Genomic DNA, 15,555 nt, shown 5'->3' on the forward strand with positions numbered 1-15,555 from the left:
GACTCAAGGTTTTGGAGAGCCTCGACTGCCTCCCAGGCTGCAGAAAGCTGGATGGGAAGTAGGGCTGCTGGGATCAGAACTGATGCCCACATGGGATCCCAGTACAATGCAAGGCAAGGATTTTAGGCGCTAGGCTACCTCGCTGGGCCCAATGCAGTTCCTTTTTACATTACCCAAGAGAACCAAATGAAACTTCAACTGCAATTCCCCAGGAGACAGGGTAAACGATACAGTCTATGTAAGAAAATGGCATAAAGGGCAGGAGTCCCTGGCATTTGAGGTCAATGAAGTGGCTGGTATCAGGTTTCTATGTGTTAAACCACTGTCAGTGACTCCCACATCCTCGTGGCTCCATCTCTGTTTAGCCTGGTAGCTGAGAGTGCAATTAGCAATGATGTATCCATGGGCCTGAAACGATGACTTAATTGGCTCAATCCTCACCTTGCACACTCCAACATTTCATACGTACACCAGTTCTTGTCCTGACTGCTCCACTTCCCTTCCAGCTCCCTGCTTGTAGCCTGGGAAAGCAGTGGAGGATGGCCCAAAGCCTAAGGACCCTGCGCCTGTGAGGGAGACCTAGAGGAGGCTCCTGGCTTCTTGTCTTCAGATCGGCTCAGCTCTGGCTGTTGTGACCATTTGGGGAATGAACCATCGGATGAAAGAACTTTGTTGCTCCTCCCTGTGACCTGTCCTGCTTTTCTTAGAACAAGAAGAACAGTACTGCATCTCACATCAGAATGACTGAGTAAAATTCCTGGTTGGTGGCTTCCTGCTAATGCAGAACCAAGGAAGCATCGGTTCCTGCTTTCCCTTGGAAAATCTCAGTTGAGTTTCTGATGGTAGTCCAAACGCAGGTTTTGCAAGCATTTGGAGAATGAACCAAAAACATGGGAGTGCCCTACCTCTCCTTTTTCTATAAATAAATAAATAAATAAGATGGAAGGGAGAGGTTTTTTTTTTTATTTGAAAGGTGAATTCTTACGGATAGAGAAGGAGAGACAGAGAGTTCTTTCATACACTGGTTCACTCTCTAGATGGCTACAATTGGCCAGAGCTGAGCCAATTCCACGCCAGGAGACAGGAGCTTTTTTTTTTTTTTGGAGCTCCCATGTGGGTGCAGGGAGCCAACCTACACTGCTTTCCCAGGACACATGCAGGGAGCTGGATAAGTAGTGGAACAGCTGGGACAGGAACTGGTGACCATATGGGATGCTGGTGCTTGCAGGCAAAAGATTACCCAATTGAGCCATCATGCTTGCTCCAGACGGAAGACTTCTGTTTCCAGTTACGATGGAGTAACTTGACTCTTAGATTAAAAGCAGCTATCTAGCTAGGGACAGTGAGGCAACTGCTTTCAGGCAGCACAAAACTACAGTCTCTGAGAGCACAGGTAGTAAGCACATGGCTCGCTCTCTGGTTCTACAGAGCTAACAAGCCAGAGATCACAGTATGGAGCTATTGAAACAGTTGGAGTCCATGTGATGGAGTAACAGAAATGGAATTAAGAGAGGTGACCCCAGAAATCTACACTTTTGGTCCACACAAGCCCATGACTAATGGTGATGCTGCACTACCATCTTGTTAGAGCAAGCTCATCTGATTGCAGTGGGTACAGGATTTAGAACAATCTAGATACCAAAGGTCAATAAATGTTAAGGCAAAAGTAGTACCAAGGGACATTTCATTTCTGGGCCTGCCAAGCTGGGGATATGAATTGTAGAATCAGATGGAACAGAAGGCAGGCTGTTCCACAGTAAGACTTAAACTCCTCACAGGCTCTGACAAAGCCATACAGACACACACACAGACAAGGATCAAGTCCAGACAAGGCTGACATGGAAATCAGTATAGAAGATGAGTCCCGTCGAGCTAGGGCTTGAAACTCTTTAGGTTTCCATAGCTAGAAAATATAACACCAAGTATAGAAACATTTAGGTGACCACTCAATAACTGAAATTCCTGCTAAAACGAGAATAAAGCAGTTTTCAGAGAAGATAACAGACTACAGAATCTGTCTCTACAACATGTTAGCATGTTCACACTATCTTTTGTCCAAAAAATACTGCCTACACATGGGCCTGGAGCAAGAAACAGAAACAAAAAAAACCACATATATGGGCCCAGAGCGATGACTCAATTGGCTAATTATCCCCTTGAAGCACCGGACTCTCATATGGGCACTGCTTCATGTCCTGGCTGCTATAATTCCCATCCAACTCCCTGCTTTGGTTTAGGAAAGCAGTAGATAATGACTCAAAGCCTTGGGAACCTGTACCCACATGGCAGACCTGAAAGAAGTTCCTGGTTCCTGGTTTCAGATCAGTACAGCTTTGGCCATTGCAGTCATTTGAAGTGTGGATCAGCACATGGAAGACCTTTCTCAATGTCTCTCCTTCTCTCCATAAATCTGCCTTTCTAATAAAAATAAATCTGTAAAAGAAAATGCTGGGCCCAGTGCAGTGGCCTAGCAGCTAAAGTCCTTGCCTTGAACTCCCGGGATCCCATATGGGCCCGGGCAGCCCCGCTTCCCATCTAGCTCCCTGTTTGTAGCCTGGGAAAGCAGTCAAAGACATTTCAAAAGCTTGGGACCCTGCACCCACGTGGGAGACCCAGAAGTAATCCTAGGCCACTTGCTTCAGATTGGCACAGATCCAGCCATTGCAGTCACTTGGGGAGTGAATCATCAGACAGAAGTTCTTCCTCTCTGTATCTCCTCCTTTCTGTATATCTGACCTTCCAATAAAAATAAAAAGTCTACACAAGAACAGACATTTGGCCTAGCAGTTAGAATGCTATTGGGGGCCTGGCGCAATAGTGTAGCAGTTAAAGTCCTCATGTTGAATGCGCCAGGATCCCTTATGGGCGCCAGTTCTAATCCCGGCAGCTCCACTTCCCATCCAGTTCCCTGCTTGTGGCCTGGGAAAGCAATCAAGGACAGCCCAGAGCTTTGGGACTCTGCACCCACGTAGGAGACCTAGAAGAGGCTCCTGGCTTCAGATTGGCTCAGTTCCAGCCGTTGCAGCCTCTTGGGGAGTGAACCATTGAATGGAAGATCTTCCTCTCTGTCTCTCCTCATCTCTGTAAAACTGCCTTTCCAAAAAATAAATAACTAAATAAATAAATCTTAAAAAAAAAAAAAAAGCATGACTCCCATGTCGGAATGCCTGGACTTCAGCCCCTGCTCTGATCCCCGTATTGGCTTCCTGCTTATATATGGACTCTGGGAAGCAGTGGGTAATAACTCATGTGGTTGTATCATTGCCACCCATGTACCAGACATGAACTGAATTCCTGGACTTCTGAGTCAATAAGCCTAGTCCTGGCCATTGTGAATATCTGGGAAGTAAGCCAGCAGATGGGAACATTCCTGTTCTGTCTGCCTGCCACTCAAAAAAGTAAATTAAAAAAATTGTTTAATTAAACTACAAGAGCCCAGTGTGGTAGCCTAGTGGTTAAATTCTCACTTTGCATCTTCAAGGATCCTGTATGGGTGCGGATTCGTGTTCCGGTTGATACAATTCCCACTGACCTTCCTGCTTGTGGCCTGGGAAAGCAGTAGAAGATAGTTCAATGGCTTGGGCTTTTTCACCCGTGTCAGAGACCTGGAAGAAATTCCTGGCTTCAGATAAGCTCAGTTCTGGCCGCTGTAGACAACTGGAGAGTGAACCACAAGATGGAGATTTCTATCTCTCTTTGTAAATATACCTTTCCAACCGAAATAAGTAAATATTTAAATCTTTTTAAAAAAGATTTATTTTATTTTTATTGGAAAGTCAGTTATACAGAGAGAAGGAGAAAAAGAGGAAGATCTTACGTCCATAGATCCACTCCCCAAAGCGGCCACAACGCTGAGCCAATCTGAAGCTAGGAACTTGGAGCCTCTCCCGGGTCTCCCACGTGGGTGCAGGGTCCTACTCCCAGGCCACAAGCAGGGAGCTGGATGGGAAGCAGGGTCACCAGGATTAGAACTGGCGCCCATATAGTATCCTGGTGTGTGCAAGGCAAGGACTTTAGCCGCTAGGCTACCATGCCTGGCACTAAATCTTTAATAAATCTCTTTTTTTAAATTTTGTATTCTTTTCAAAAAATTTTACTTCTTGTTATTATTATCAATATATGATAGTTCCGTAGGCTCTGGGATTTCCCTTTTTCCCTCCCAAATTCCCTCCCCACTCACTGAGTTCCCCTATATCCTTACTATAGTATAATTCCTTTTTTTTTTTTAAGATTTATTTATTTATTTACTGGAAAGTCAGATATACAGAGAGGAGGAGAGACAGAGAAGAAGATCTTCCGTCCAATGATTCACTCCCCAAGTGACCACAACGGCCGGTGTTATGCCAATCTGAAGCCAGGAACCAGGAACCTCCTCCAGGTCTCCCACACGGGTGCAGGGTTCCAAAGCCTTGAGTGCTTTCCCAGGCCACAAGCAGGGAGCTGGAAGGGAAGTGGAGCTGCCAGGATTAAAACCGGCGCCCATATGGGGTCCTGGGAGTTCAAGGCAAGGACTTTAGCTGCTAGGCCACACTGCCGTGCCCAGAAGAAAGTGTTTTGAAGAGATGAAACTCCTGTAGGCATCAAATAGATGGGTTTTGTTTTTTAATCCAGTCTACTAATGTATTATGTTTGATTGATTAGTTTAAGCTGTTTACATTCAGGATTAACACAAGTGGTTGGTAATTTGGTCCTGTCATTTTAGCAATGCGTTGTTCATTGGTTTAGTCTACTGTTGTTATTTTACTGGGATGTTCTTTGTATTTACTTTCGGTTTTGGTGGGCGCTATTCCTCTTCTCTGTCAAGAGAACATCTTTATGTATCCTTTTAGGGCAGGTTTGGAAGAAGCATATTCTTTTAACTTTTCTTTACTGTGGAAGAATTTTATTTCATTTTCAAAGACAAAGCAAAGTTTTGCTGGGTATGTTATCCTGGGCCAACAATTTTTTTATTCTTTCAGAATCTGGAATATTTTGCTTTGTTCTCTTCTGGCCTGTAGAGTTTCCTGTCAGAGGTCTCCTGTGAATTTAATTGACATTCCTTTATATGTCAATTGATTTTTTTTTTTTCACGTGCACATTTAAGGATCTTTTCCTTATGTTTGATTAAAGAGAGCTTAATTCTCATGTGTCTTGGTGAGGATCACTTTTGGTCACCCTGTTGGGAGTTCTGTGCCCATCCTGGATGTTGTTTCCCAACTCTTTCTCTAGATTAGAGAAATTTTCCCTTATTATTTCATTGAATATACCTTTAATTCCAGCTTCTCTTTTTGCATCTTCTGGGACTCCCATAAATCTTTAACAAATCTTAAAAATAAAAACAAATGAAAGCTAATGAATATTCTATTAACTAATGAGAGAAATTAATTGGGTGGGGTAGAAGTTTGGCTTGGTTGTTATGTCCATATCCCATATTGGAGTGCTTGAGTTTCAGTCCTAGTTCCAACTCTGAATCCCAGGTTCCTGCTGGTCCAGACCCTGGGAGGTGATTGCTTAAATGAGTTGATTCCTATGGAAGCCATGTATTGAGTTCCTGGCTCATAGTTCCGGTTGTGGTTCTAACACAGGCGGCTGGGCATTTGAGGAGTGTACTAGCAGACGAGGAGCTCTCTCAGACACTTGAAAAAAAAAAAAGATTTGGGGCCTGCATTGTGACAGTTACAGCTTCCTACCTTGCAATGTCAGCATGCAATATGAGCACTGGTTTGGAATCCTGGCAGCTCCAAGTCTGATGCAACACCATGAAAATGCTCTTAGGGAAGCAGTGGAAGATGACTTGGGGCTTCAGGTCCTCGCAACCATATGGGCGAACTGAAAAAAGCTGGATAGAAGATTGCCTCTCCCCTTCTGTAATTCTGCCTTTCAGTAAATAATTTTTTTGAAAAAGCAACTGAATAGATTTAATAGATTGAAGAAGGAATTGAAGACATACAGGTAAAGTTGTATACTAATTTAGAAACATGGATGTGAGGGCCCCGTGCAGTAGTTTAGTTGTTAAGTCCTTGCTTTGCATTGGCTGGGATCCCATATGGGCTCTGGTTCATACTGTGGCTGCTTCACTTCCCCTCCAGCTCCCTGCTTGTGGCCTGGGAAAGCAGTCGAGGATGGCTCAAAGCCTTGGAACCCCGCACCCACATGGGAGTCCCGGAGGAAGCTCCTGACTTCTAGTTTTGGATTTGTTCAACTCCAGCTGTTGTAGCTACCTGTAGAATGAAACAGAGGATGGAAGATCTTTCTCTATCTCTCCTTCTCTCTGAAAATCTGGCTTTCCAATAAAAATAAATAATTCCTTTGGCAAACAAACAAAGGAAATATGGACTTTACAGCCTGGCTAAATCCTTGCCTCTAATGCACTGGGTTCCCATATGGGCTCCAATTTGTACCCAGTTGCTCTTCCCTTCTGGCTCCCTATTTGTGGCCTGGGGAAGCAGTAGAGAACGACAAGACTTTGGGGCCCTGCATCCACATGGGAGACCCAGGACAAACTCCTGGTACCTGGCTTTAGATCAGCTTAGCTCTGGCCTTTGCAGCCACTTGGGGAGTGAACCAGTGGACAGATCTTTCTCTTTCTCTTCTCTCTTTAATCTTTCTAATAAAAATAAATAAATCTTTTTTTAAAAAAAAGAAATGTGGACTTAATCCATTTATCAAATGAATTACCATTCCTTATGATGCTGCCCATCCCACTTCCAAACACAAGACTTTATTATTGAACAATGACCATTCTTTCAATGCTACTAATTTGTATATTAAATGATTCAGAACATGGGGTATATAGCCGTGACAAAGCCCTTACTTTAAATAAACTTGTGTGCTAGAATGAGAGACAGTATTTTCCATATTTATTATTTTCCTGGTGGTGATAAATGTTGAGAAAAACAACCCAGAATGAAGAAGTAGCGATGGAGATGGTGCTGCTTTAGATAGAATGATCAAGGAGGTTGGTGATAAGAACATATATGATGTGACTGTCCTGTGTAGCCCTATTCTGTACTGTAGAATGAGAACTACAACAGTAATTTAAAATTTTCTAACAACCACAAAAATCAAATTTTGATATTTAATCAACATACTCAAAACATTGTCATTTTCCATGTGATTAACATAGGATGCTACTGAAATATGTACATTTTTTTTCTTTAGTATTAAACCTGAAACATTCTTACACATTTCAATTTGGCCACTAAATTGTCATTGGATATATTGATTGTTAATTAGTGTTAACAAAATTTATACCTGCAGAGGTTTTCAGATTTGAGGTAGGGAGGCAGCTGGGGTAATGAGAGTTTAGATTTAGCCTGTTCAGTTGTCCTTCAGTACAAGAGGAGAGGGAAACTGATTCCCAGACACCCTGTGGAAACCAATCCCCATAGATGCTCAAGTCCCAAATGTAACAGAGCATTGCATTTGCATTTACCTAAATAACCCTCAGTTGCCTTATGCATTGTAAATTGCTGTGTAGTTAGTTTTATGCCATGTTGTTTAGGGAATAGTGACAAGAAGAAATCTGTTTCTGTTCAATACAGTGTAAAAAAATATTTTCAGGAACAGGTGCTGTGGTATAATAGGTTAAGCTGCCACCTGTAACGAAGGGACATATAGGCACTGGTTCAACTTCAAATCCAATACCCTATTAATATATATGGGAAAGCAGTGCAAGATGGGTTTGAGTCCTTGGGTTCCCGTACCCATTTGGGAGACCAGGATGAAGCTCCTAGCTTTGGTTTGGCCCAGTCCTTGACCAGCGATTGTGGCCCTCTAGGGAATGAACCAGCAGATGGACAATCTCTCTAATTCTGAAAACAAATAATCTTTTCAGCTCATGGTTGATTTATTTTACTTTCCAATGGATTGGACATTGATTCTGAGAAAGAAAGACTGCATTCAGTGCCATGAAGAGCCTCCAGGGAGAAGCAAGTCTGAGCCCAAGTTAAAAGTTTAGTTTTGGGGCCCGGCGCGGTGGCGCAAGTGGTTAAGTCCTCACCTTGCACGCCTGGGATCCCATATGGGCGCCGGTTCTAATCCCGGTGGCCCCGCTTCCCTTCCAGCTCCCTGCCTGTGGCCTGGGAAAGCAGTTGAGGACGGCCCAAAGCTTTGGGACCCTGCACCCGCGTGGGAGACCCAGAAGAGGCTCCTGGCTTCGGACCTGCATAGCATTGGCCGTTGCGGCTCACTTGGGGAGTGAATCATCAGATGGAAGATCTTCCTCTCTGTATATCCGCCTTTCCAATAAAAAATAATAAAAATAAATCTTTAAAAAAAAAAAAGTTTAGTTTTGTCCATATGAAGTTTCAGGTGGCCATTGCCGTCAGGTAATTGCAACACTGAAGAATAATGGAATTCTGATATTACTACATTAATGAATTGGGACGAAAATGTAGAATCAATATTACAGGATTGATTACAAGGTACATATATTTTACATAAAAAGTAGATTTATTTCATATACAGGCTGAGTATCCCTTGTCTGAAATGGTGGGACAAGAACTGTTTTGGACTTCAGATTTTTTAAAACTTCTGAGCTATTTACATAAATATTTTGTGGGATGGGACCCAAGTATAAGAATAAAAATTCACTCATTTCTCATATATATTTTTTACTAAGTCTGGAGGAAGTTATATGCAGTATTTTAAGTTCATGTGTGTTCTGACTATGCTATGATATGGAAGTCAGGTGTGGAATTTTCTACATGTAACTTCATGATGGTACTCAAAAAGTTTTGGATTTTGGGCCATTTTGGATTACAGATGTTTAACCTACATACCAGAATAAAGGTCTCTGAAGAAATGTTGAAGATGTTTCTATAACATGGCTTTGTTTTCAATAGCAGGCGTCTTTTGAGAGCAGCTCTGAATGGTTTAATAACGTAGGTAAAAATTCATGTCACTAGGTTGGTTTTTTTTTTTTTTTTTGCATTAGTTTTTTCCCCCGTGGCCTCTATTTTGTATGTATTCCTTACAGTTTTTTTAAAGGTTTATTTATTTGGAAGACAGAGTGACAGAGACATTTAACTTCTACCGAGTGGTTCACATCCCAAATTCCGCTAACAGCCTGGGTAGCACCAGGCTGAAGCCAGCAGTGGGACACTCCATCTGAGTCTTCCACGTGGGTGGCAAGGACCCACATTCTGGAGCCATCAGGGTGCGCATCAGCAGGAAGCTGAACGTCAGGTGGAGTAGCTGCTGACCCAGAGCTCCGTCCTAGAATACCAGCACCCAAAGCGGTTGCCGAATGCTCGGGTGCCTCGATAATGCGAATCCCTCGCTCCAATCAAATGAGAGTGGCCTGGGCATTTCAGATACCTTTCCTGGGGGAACCGTGCGTCCCCGGACCCAGTGCAGACAGAGAATGACCGCCGATCTAGCGCGGGATCCAAGGGCGTGTGCATTGGGAGGAGTGAGTCGGGAAGCCACCTGCTCGGCCTTCTATCCGGAGGGAGTCAGGAACGAACTCCTTCAGGGGCCCCTGGGATCCCAGGGTAAGGTGCGCCTTACAGCTTTTTTTACCCGCCTCAGGCAGTGCTCTCCAGTAACCGCCTCCTCCTGCGCGCCAAGCCGTTAGGCCCGCCCGGTCCGCCTCGGCTCCACCCATCTGGCGCGCCCACGCTGACTAAAGCTAGCCGCCCGGGAGCGCGACGCCATCCCAGCTCCGCCTCCGGGGCCCAGGGCGCGCTCCCCCTCCCAGCTCGGCTTCGGCAGTTCCGTTAGCGGCAGCCGGAGGGGGAAAAAAAAAAAAAAGTCCTCGGGTCCCCGCCTCTCCACTCCCGGCGCTCCCTACGCCCCCTGCGACCACTCCGCGGGCGGCTACGGAGGCCCCTGAAGTACATGAACCCCCAGGCCCCGTGCTTCCCGACTCCTTTCGGTCCAGAGACGCTGTGTTTAACTTTTGCCAGGAATTGGGGTTCGTGAGTTTGTTTGGGCTTTCAGGAGCTTCCATCTTCTTCACGGAAGTAAAAGTGATTTTTTTTTTTAATTCCGTCCCCTTCCCTCCGCCCGCATTCCTCCCCCCTCCCACCTCGTCGAATTGTGGCGGGAGGGGGAGGAGAAAACCAGAGCGCCTGCGCGGAGAGGCCGCTTTCCATCCGGGTCCCAGTCCGTGCGGTGCAGCAGGTCGGTAGGCGGGAAATGGCGACTGGCTGAAGGAGCTGGTTGTGTTGCTGCTACGGGCTCTAAGCGGGAAAGACACCCCACGCTGCGCAGTCGGAACCATCGCCGGAGACCGAGGACACTTCTCTGTCGTCACAGTCAGGTAATCCCCTCTCGTCCCGGCGCTGCCGCTGCGCTCCCCGCCTCAGTCCTCCTCTTCCCAGGGCCGTCTGCCGGGATCTCCTCCCCTTCTCAGCCCGGTCCTCCCGCGGCTCCGGCGCCTGGGTAGGCATGCCTGTGCTGGCGCCTCGTCCCTCCTCCGTGTGGAGCCGCTGTTCCCTGGACTTTCCCCTGGGGGACGGAGAGGGAGCTCACTTCCCGCCAGCTCGGGCTCCTGGGGCTGCGGCCTGCGTGTTGTGATTTCTGGGGTTAGATTTCACTTCGCTGCCCACCCCCGCCCCCCAACCCCCAACCTCAGCGTGGAGAGTCCCCGACCCCCTGGCCCCTCTGGGTCGTTAAGTTACAAGACCAAGGGTTTTAGGCGCTCTCTCGCTCTCTCTCTCTCTCGCTCTCTCTCTTTTTTTGGACCCACTTGATGTTTTCAGTGTTCTTTCGGGTAGGGTGCTTTTAGGTGGTTTGGGGGTGGGGGGCGTTGCTGGATCTCCGTGCTTCTCCACACCCTTCGAGAGGCTGGGAGAAGAGATTTTGGTTAAGTTCTGTGTGTCTGTTGTGCTGTGAAAACATCGAGTCGACACGGTTACTTTTCCAAATCGAGAGCGGCAGTGAGGACCAGCTCCTGGAGAAGGCCCCTGCTGTGCGCGGTGGTCAGTTCGCTGAAGGGTGAATTGGTGCTTCATGTTCTTTGCTTTCTTTGGGGATGAAATACCTGCCTGTGCGTTCGCTTTTGCCTCCCTGGCCGGTCTTGTGGAGGGGTAAATAGCTGCATAAGTGAGTCGTGTTTATTTACTTCTCACCCTAGTGGTGACGGGATGTGTGAATGATGTGCATCGCTTTAGAGTACCTTAGGGAAATCTGAAGAGGTACTGCCTGTAAACTTTCCTCAGATCCTGAAATGAAGTGGACTTGCTAGAGGTTCCTCCCGGGCAGGCAGTTATCTGTGTAACGCTAGCCAGGCGGTACCTAAGATGCCTGCCCTCCACGGCCTTGCCAATTAGGGACTTGAAAGGATAGATTTATCTGCATAATGTTCTGCTTGTAGATTGCTTCGTGTTCTGTCTTTCCCTTTTCATTTGCGTTACAGCTGCTACGCCAGTAAAAGTAGGGAAATGACAAGTTTAAACTAGCTTTCCTCATCTGTCTTTTTTCCCCCTTTTCCTTTCAGTTACCTATAAAGAAATGTGGTAAGGAAACTATTGGTATTTTTCAGGATTTTCAGTTGTGTTGACTTTGAAGTCTTCCTATGTTTTTTTTTTTTCCAACTCATCAAAATAAATTTTGAAAATTCATGATACTTATCAATTAACGTTAATAACCTTTTAGCTCATTTTAGAGAACTTCACTGCACTTAGTGTGATATTAGAATTAAAATTAAGTAATAAACAGAAATACAAAATGTCATTATAGTTTTCATTTGATAGACTTTGCCCAAGGTCATAAAGAAAGTCAAGGCAAATGTAGCTCTTATGTAAGTCAGTCTTTTCGGATTGAGTTGAACTTCATACTTCTTTTTCTAGGATCCATAGAATAGGGGGTGGAAAGTGGAGATGTGGGCATGTTGGATACTTGCTGAATTAATTTTTGTGAAAAATAGGAAATATATGACGTAAAGAGTTCCGGAATGTAGGTCTAGCGTGGACTTTGTATTTTAATAACTGTTTTGGGTAGTTTATAAATGTTAATATTTCAGTTAACTGTGAGCATTATTGATCGTGTCTGGTAATTCTAAAAAATTGTCCAGTACTACATTCATTCAGTGCATTTGTTCTTTTTAAATAGGCTTCTCAGTATTGATTGAAAGCTGTAAGAGGTGTGGTTCTTTAGCTTTGTGATTTTTGGTCAAGGTAGTTTTTCATGAGACTATTAGGTAATATAATCTAATTTTAGTTTAAGAAACTTAGACCAGTTGTTCGGAAAGGATATACTACATAGACTCTGAACCACAGAATTAGCTGCCAATTGAGTAAAATGGTATTAAATTATTTTAGTCTTAGGAGATTATGTTTTGGGTTAATTAGAAAGAATAAAGTGTTTTTGCCAGAATTTGAAAAATGCAATATTCAATTATAGCTATAATTTACCTAGTTGCTATGCACCAGCCCCATGAACTTTTTGCAAGATCCCTTGTATGCACGGAATTAAAATTTGTGCTAACATATACTTACCTTTAAATTCTATTTTTTGTGTACTGTTTGAAATCCCCATTTACATTTTTAGCCAAAGGAAGAAAAAATATTTTCAAACTGTATACATTATGACTAAATTGTTTTCTTAGAGGTCTATTTATTTATTTGAAAGCAGAGAGAGAGAGAACGCGTGAGCAAGTGCATGCTTCGATCCACTGAATCACTCTCCAAATGGCTGCATTAATCGGAATTGAAGTCAGGAATGGCATTTTGCTTTCCCACCTGAGTGGCAGGGCCCAAGTACTTGGTTCATCATTTTATGCCTCCAAAGATACATTAGCAGGAAACTGGATCAGAGCATTTGGGACTCAAACTGGTGCTTTAGACTGAAGTGCTGGCATCTCAGACATCTGTTTGACCTGCTGTACCATAATACTGGGTCCTGTCATTGTTTTAATCCATTTATCTCTGAACTACACTTTCTACTAGTATATTATCTTGTGTTTTGTTTTGAAGACAAATTCTTTTCCATTGGCTCACTCCACAAATGTCTATACCAGCCTGAGCTGGACCAGGCCAAAGGCCAGGAGCCTGGAACTCCATCTGGCTTTCCCCTGTGTGGTGGCAGGAACTCAAATACTGAGGTTATCATTTGATACCTACCAAGATGTACATTAGCAGGAACCCGGATCAGAGTCAGAATTAGGACTTAGTTAAGAACTCCGATGAGGGTTGCAGTTATCCTGAGTACGGACATAAGACTGAACCACATGATTTTTTCAGAGTCTTTCTTTCTTTTTAAGATTTATTTGTTTTTGTTTGAGAGGCAAAGTTATAGAAGAATGAGAGGAGAGGAAGAAAGAAAGCCTCCATCCATTGTTTCATTCCTTGATGGCCAGATCTGAGCCAATCTAAAGCCAGGAGCCAGGAGCTTCTTCTGGTTCTCCCATGTGGATGCAGGGTCTCAAGGCTTTGGGCCATCCCCGACTGCTTTCCCAGGCCACAGGCAGGGAGCTAGATAGGAAGTGGGCCACTGGGACAGGAACTGGTGCCCACATAGGATCCTGGAAAATGCAATGTAAAGATTTAGCAACTGAGCCATCATACTCGGACCAGTTTACTACCCAGATGGCCACAGCCAGAGCTGAGCCATTTAAAGCCAGGAACCAGGTGCCTCCACCTGCTCTCCCACATGATTGCAGGGTCCCAAGGAATTGGGCCATCTCTACTGCTTTTCCGGGCACAAGCAGGGAGCTGGATGGGAAATGGGGCTGTCGGGACATGAACCGGCGCCCGTATGGGATCCTGGTACTTACAAGGTGAGGACTTTAGCACTTTAGCCACTAGGCCACTGCTCCAGGCCCTGGGTGCAGTTGTTTTAACTAGCAACCTGCCTTGAGGTCTGAGACCTCCCACTCTCATACTTTTTGATGAGCCCTCGTACATTGTGAAATTGGGAATGAAAAAGCAAAGAAGTTATTAGACATGAGAAGAGGAAATTAAGGCCCTGAGGCAATGTAACTTGTTAGTTTGAGTTTCTCAGTTTGACCAATTAGTTTTTTAAAAGACTTATTAACTTGAAAAACAGTGATGGGGAACGAGACAGAGAAAAGATCTTCCATCTGCTAGTTCACGCTTCCAAATGCCTACAGCAGTTAGTTTTGGCAAGACTGAATCCAGGAGCTAGGCACTGCATCTGTGTTGGTGTCGTGAATAGCAGGAACCCTACTTAGGCTGTTATCTGTTGCTGCTTCCCAGGCACGTAAGCAGGAAGCTGGTTAAGAGGCAGTGTGACTTGGACTTACTTTGACACACCAATATAGGATGCAGTTTTACCAAGTAGTTGCTTAATTCATTGTGCCACAAAGCTTACGCTTAACATAAGCTTTAGGAATGATAAAGAGTCTTATTAAAATTAAAATAATTGTATAATCATTGAGTTTTTATGATGTACAAATGTGATTTGAAAAATATTCACTATCAGTTTGAATAGCTATTTTACATACATTCAGAATATACCCTTTTACTTTTTAATTAGTAGCAAATGAGTATAGAAAATTATTATTGTATCTAATCTTTGGCTGGATACTTATTTGTTTTGAATTTGAACAGCAGAGAGACGAGTCAGAGAGCAAGGGCTCCGCTCTTCTCCTTCATTACCCAAATGCTTACAATAGCTAGAACTGGGTCAGAGCCAGCTGGGAACTCAGTATGTGTTTCCTACAAGTGGCAGGAACCTGCACACTTGAGCCATCCCTGTTGCCTCTATACATCTGACTTTCAAATAAATAAATGAATCTTAAAAAATCAGTTTATATTTTAAAATCAGTAGTCATCAATAATTTAATAACTACATATGATTTCTCTAAAGAAAAAATATTTAGGAAAAGTGTTCTTTTTGTTCCTTAAAAAGGCTAGGAGGGGGCATTTGCCCTAATGGTTAAGATGCTGCCCTTTTACATGGTAGTGCCTGAGTTCTATATCTGGCTTTAGCTCCTGCCTCCAGCTTCCGTCTAATTCAGACATGGGAGAGGAACTGGGTTCCTGCCACCCACATGAGAGACCTGGATTGCATTCTCTGCTCTGGATCTGGGCCTTACCCCAGCCTCAGCCATTGCAGGTATTTTGGGAATGAACTAGCAGGTGCAAGTGCTCGTGTTGGTGCTCGCTTGCTGGCTCACATAGTTTCTCTCTCTCAATTATCTCAAGTAAAAGCAAAATTTTAAGGTGGATAAATTAATTTTATCAGCCTAATTCCACCAGTCTGTTATTTTTAGTGTAGTTTTTATAGTTTGCCAAGTGTTTTTGATTGTAAGATTATTATATTTAGTAGTGCCTAGAGAATTGTTTAGTTGTAGCTACTTCTACAGAGAAGGGGAGAGTGTCTGATGCAGCAGTTAAGACTCTACAATGTCCACATCCCCTATTGAGTGCCATGTTCAAGTCCCAGCTCCTGCATACCCTATGAGGCAGCATCTGATACATCAAGTACCCGGATCGGATCCCTGTTACCCTTGTGAGAGATCTAGACTGGAATCTGGGTTCCTGTGTTTGGCCTGGTCCACCTCTTGGCTGATGTGAGCATTTGGGGGATGGCAGTGGATGGCAGTAGATAGAAGAGTTCTGTCTTTACCTTTCAAGGAAAATGAAAAGAAATACATGCATACAT

At 44.2% G+C, this 15,555-nt stretch overlaps 1 protein-coding gene across 4 annotated transcripts in view; it reads left to right on the forward strand.

The window, feature by feature from the left end:
* Positions 1 to 9,772: 9,772 nt before the first annotated feature.
* Positions 9,773 to 15,555, forward strand: part of CTDSPL2 (CTD small phosphatase like 2) — a 71,004-nt gene continuing 65,221 nt past the window's right edge. The window contains exon 1 of one of the 4 annotated variants that reach the window (XM_040969884.1): positions 9,773 to 10,246. The gene's annotated coding sequence lies outside the window, so the exon portion shown is untranslated. Of the gene's footprint in view, positions 10,247 to 10,272; positions 10,369 to 15,555 lie in introns of those variants that run through there. The other 3 variants (XM_040969883.1, XM_040969880.1, XM_040969881.1) reach the window with 3 other exon arrangements.

The sequence above is a fragment of the Ochotona curzoniae genome, unplaced genomic scaffold (assembly GCF_017591425.1).
Source record: "Ochotona curzoniae isolate NIBS_2020 unplaced genomic scaffold, NIBS_Ocur_1.0 scaffold_4701, whole genome shotgun sequence".
Classification (NCBI taxonomy): Eukaryota; Metazoa; Chordata; class Mammalia; order Lagomorpha; family Ochotonidae; genus Ochotona; species Ochotona curzoniae.